We start from the raw sequence: 5,461 nt of genomic DNA on the forward strand, positions 1-5,461 counted from the left end.
ACCAATGACCTAACAATTCTGTTCTGTTACATTGCTGTGAAAGGATCTTCTCAGCAACCCCTTGGTAGCTCCCATTTGGTTATCAGGTGAGAATTTCAAACAGGCCTGTCTCTTCTCAGTGTCTGTCTTGAGAATGGGAAGAAAGCCCGACAGAACAGCATTGTTCCTATTTTAGCTTCCCTTTTAGCTCTAGCTATATAGGCTGCTGAGGACATTGGTTCTTGGTCCCAAGATTTTTGTAGCTGAACGTTTATACTGCTTGTTGGAAGTGGAGCTGAGAATTTATGCTGCACTTTCATATTACAATTAGGTGTTCTCACAGGGCATCACTGAATGTTTCAGGAGCATCAGAAACTTGGAAGCAAAATCATAGTCCATCCCCCCCAACACACAAAAATTACAGAGAAGGTACATTTTAGCATAAAAGAAAATTATGAAGAATATTTTCCCATAGTTTTATGTTTTCAAAAGTGAAGTTCACTTCAAATTGTGTATTTCTGAAGACAGTACGAGAAGTCAACTATATAGCATTTATGCAATCTCAATTTTTATTCCAATTTTACAATTTTCAGATTTGGCACAAATGATTACACTGTGGAATATATATGAAATGTAACAATTCAAGGTATCATTAAGGTCAAAAACCTCAAAGAGTCAAAGTAGTCAATCCTTATATTGTCAATGTATGTCTTAAGGCATTTCAGACATTTAGTGCAAGAATTCAGATAACAGGATGCTTCTCATATCTTTATTTAAAATGTGATCACTGAGCTGGCTGTCACACTATAGAATTTTGTAGTTTCCATGACAGCTTTTCTTTTAAATAAACATAAGAATAAATATCAATAATCATGCTTTGGAATTATTAAGTGGATTGTTTACATTAAAATTAAAGACAGACTTTTGTTTATTTTGCAAAATTCAGATAGGGATATACTTATCTCAATTATTTTAGTCTACCTGACACAATATCTAAAAGTTATTTCCTTTGTCCCTTGAAATTTTTGTGTAAGATCTATATAGGATCAAGCCACTCATCATTCCAGATCGCAGGAGGAAGGGCTCCACTCTAATCTGGGGAGCTATTGAGAGGTAATGCCTTCGGCTGAAGAGACAGTCAATGTTCTTCAAGAGTGTGACCCACAATAGGTTTTCCCATGGCTGAACTCATACTTAAAAGCTAACACACATTTCATGATAGTCTCATAAACTCAGAATTATTTTTCTTCAACAATTTAATTTTGTTATACTTGTATGTTTTTAATCTTAAAAATTAGAAAATTAGTACTGAGAATTTTTACCTGCCAGTCTTCCCATAATTTAAGAAAAAGCATTGTTACCCTTTTTATTTATTTTAAAATAAATTATTTATTTCATGTAGACTTTATGCTATATCCTATTTTTATCTTACTATGCTCCATTAGTGATATATTGCTTATTGTTGTTTCTCCTTATCTATTTGCAATTCTGCATGGTACACTGTCTACTGCAGTAGTGCTTATCCATCCCCTTGCAATTGGAAATTTAGAGTTCTCCTAAGTGTGCTTCCTTATAAACAGCACTTCTCTTACAGCCTTTGTCCTTGGGCTAACTTTAGTTTTTATGAATTTTTGGTGTAGATTCCTATGAATAGAAATGAAGGCTCAATTTATTCTGAATCCAAGCAGAGAGGTCTTTGAGTTCCTGTTAGAATCTAATCTTCAGAGAATTAACTAAAATTGAGAGCAAAGGTACTGGAGTGCAATTTCCAGCCCCTGAATCTGTGGAATGCACATAAACACAGGCACATCAAGAAATCTTGGATAGAACTTGTTTATCTGGCCTATCTGCTGCCCTTAATGTTCAACTGCAAACGGAAAAAGCTATTTGAGTTTAAAATTGCTGTGAGCATAAATGTAATAAAATATGAAAATAACATGAAAACTCTAAGTATACTCTAAGGTCACGTTGCTATCAAAACTGAAGGAGAAGATAGAATAACAGAAAAAAAAACTAGGGTCAGTGCAGAATTCAAGCACAGAATAAAAGTCATCAAAATTGATATAGGCTTCATATTCCAGAACTATTCTGGACTCTTCCCACTTTGGTGTTTCGGTTTCTTCATCTTTTGTCTTAATTGCTTATTCTGATATATTTCTTGCCTCTGTGTTTTATGATAAATCTTCCTTTATTCCTTTCTTTTCATCTTTTTTATTTTGTCTTTTTTATTGATTTTACTGAGCTATACATTTTTCTCTGCTCCTCTCCCTTTCTCTCTTCTCCCCTTTAGCCCTCTCGCATGGTCCCATGTTCCCAATTTATTCAGATCTTGTCTTTTTTTACTTCCCATGTAGATTATATCCATGTATGTCTTTCTTAGGGTCCTCATTGTTGTCTAGGTTCTCTGGGATTCTGATTTTTAGGCTGGTTTTCTTTGCTTTATATTTAAAAACCACTTATGAGTAAGTACATGTGATAATTGTCTTTCTGGGTCTGGGTTACCTCACTCAATATGATGTTTTCTAGCTCCATCCATTTGTCTGCAAAATAAAGTTCTACACCGCAGAAAAAATGTGACATCTTTTGATCATTTTAGTACCCTGTTTTTATTCTTTTTATCATGAAATGGGAGTGGTAATGTTTGCTTGCAGGAACAAAGATGGCAGAAATCTGGAAAAGTATATGAAATGAACAAACAGGAGGTAAAGAAACAGAGGGACATGGGGAGGAGGCACTCCCCTTGAAAATAAAATATAGGGCTTTAGTACACATTTGGTAAACCAATGAATTTGAAGGTTGATTTTAAAAAGCTACTTTTCTCCCATGTACTGTGATGTTCTTCCCATGTTAATAAAAAAATGTGAATTTGTTATCACATTTCAGACCAGTGGCTTGAACTATTGGTAGAGTTGTTGCTCAGAGCAACGCTTCTTAGGAGGTACTTTCATTCTCCCAGAGGACGTTTGGTCATTTCTGGAGTCATGGTGGTTTGAAATAGAAGTGTTTCCATTTTGAATATGTGGACCCCAGTTGGTGGCCCAGTTTAGGGAGGTTTAAGAAATATAGCATTAATGTAAGAAGTATGCCTCTAGTGGCAGGCTTTGAGAGTTTAAAACTTCGTCCTATACCCTGGTCGCCCTCTCTGTTTCACATTTATAGGTCAAGGTGTAAGCATTCAGCTTGCTGTTTGAGCTGCTTTGCTTGCCACTCACCAGCATGCTCCCCCTGCATTCATGGACTCTAACCCTCTGGAACTGTAAACTCAGATAAACTCTTTCTTTTATAAGTTTCCTTGGTCATGGTGTTTTATCACAGCTACAGAAATGTTACAGGAGGCATCCGACTGACATAACTTGAGGTGGATGGGAGGTATTTACTACTGTCATCTAATTAGGTATAGTACAAAGGTACAAATGAACTAATACACAGAGTAACACCCCAAAATATAGATGTATCTTTCTGTAATTTGCTTAGGATGGTGACAGTACTTTATAGTAAGGTATTGGTCAAATTGTTGCAGAAGAGTTTGAACCACTCCTCTCTGAGCAAAGAAATTTTTTACTTCTTATAATTGTAAAATTACACTGCTGGATGTTTTTGGATTAATTTTTGTGTCTCCTAACACTTGACATGCTTGATTTTCCTTCTCCTTACACTTTAATATCTGGTCATAATAGATGGGTACTGTTTTATTAGTTCATTAATGGCCCATGGTTTATTCTTAAAAATGTTCATGGTTTTAACTAAATGAATCCCTGGGCTGATGAGATGGGTCAGGCAATGGATGTGCTTGTCCCAAAGGATATGACCTGAGTTTGATTCCTAGAGTCATTCAATGGAAGGAAATAACTAGATGAACGATTAGTACAAGTTGTCCCTTGATCTCCATACACATTTTATGGCACTCAAGTGTTGCCCAATACATTGACACATAAACACATAAATACAATCAATCAATCAATCATCAATAAATTATAATTTAAAATTTAAAAAAAATAAATTCTTAAGAAAGGCAATGTATATCGATTTCTAGGTCATTGGTTCTCACCTCTCTCCTCACTTTCACCTTCTTTACTTCTTCCTCCTTCCTTTTATCCCTTCTTCCTCCTTCCTTCATTCCTCCCTTCCTTCCTTTTAAAAGCATATTCACACACTCAATAGTATAGAAGAAAATTGTCTAAATTCTTCATCCTTTCAACAACATAAACTTGCATACATGGAAACACTTGTATTCCACTTACAACAAATTCTTAGATAATCCAAAGAGCATCTGTAGAATCCATGTATCCCTGAACCATTCTGTACTGTGGAGGGGGGAGAATAGGAAACTTGCAAAGTCAAATATATATGCAGTTCTTTAGATTAGTAAAATAGTAAGAAAGAAAAAAAACACGCTTGCCATAGTCCATTGACAAGTCAACAGACTGTCAAGGTTCTATACCTGCGGAAACCCTCTGAAATTGGAAATCACCCAGAGACTCCAAAAGACCCTGTTGCAATGGGTGCTGCCTCTAGGTTTGGAAGTATGTTATGCACCAAGTGCACAATGCATATACAAACCAAAGAAAGATCTCATAGAATAGACTTTGCAGTGACAACTACAAAGTTCAATCAGTATTACTTTATTGACTACCTATTTGCTGTCAAAAGGCAAAGGGAGGATGTTAAGTCTGCAGGGGGATTATTTTCTACTGATAAGTGTCTGTTGACAGAATCTTTATCATTTCTTGCCAGTTTTCTCAAAGAACATTGTGACAACTGCTCACAGTAGGCAGAGTCAGACTCCAGAATTGATTCTGGCAACCTGTATTGATCATATTGCTGATGATCTTTAAAACATCTTGCTGTCTCAGACTTTACTTATGTCAGGGAGAATTAGCAAAACTCTCTGATACTGGTATGTTCAAACCTTTACCAAATCTTGAGTTCTGCAAATAAAAGCATAGGAAGTAAATTGTAATTGTCATCAATATTTAAGAGTCATCTCTAGCCAAAAAGCATCAACAAGCTAACAGAACATTTTTACTAAAATGCTGTTCTAATTTTATTCAGATGCATAATAACATGAGGGCTCCACAGAAGAAAAACTATAATGGTGTCTGGTTGGTTTTGAGCTTCTTACTTCTTTTTATTCTTTGTACAAGATGGAAAGGTGACTAAAGTCTTTTGTTAGGTGAATATCAAAAAAAAAAAAGAAAGAAAGAAAAAGAAAGGACACGTGAAGAAAAAGGGATAGAGAAGAGGGACAGCTGCCATTTTTTTTCTGGTAAAAGAGAGGAGATATCATAAAATTGGGAAAAACAAAATTCTAAATATTAGTCCCAAGAACCATAAATTTAAATGTCTGTATATGTTTATATAAGAGTGTTTATGCACATGTATGCAAATATTTATTTCACTTTACTTATTTGGTGTTCCTTTGAAAAATACAGCAAAATATATTTATGTACTTTTTTGTCTTCTTGAATAATTGTTATTTATA

Source organism: Chionomys nivalis, chromosome 10 (genome assembly GCF_950005125.1).
Source record: "Chionomys nivalis chromosome 10, mChiNiv1.1, whole genome shotgun sequence".
Classification (NCBI taxonomy): Eukaryota; Metazoa; Chordata; class Mammalia; order Rodentia; family Cricetidae; genus Chionomys; species Chionomys nivalis.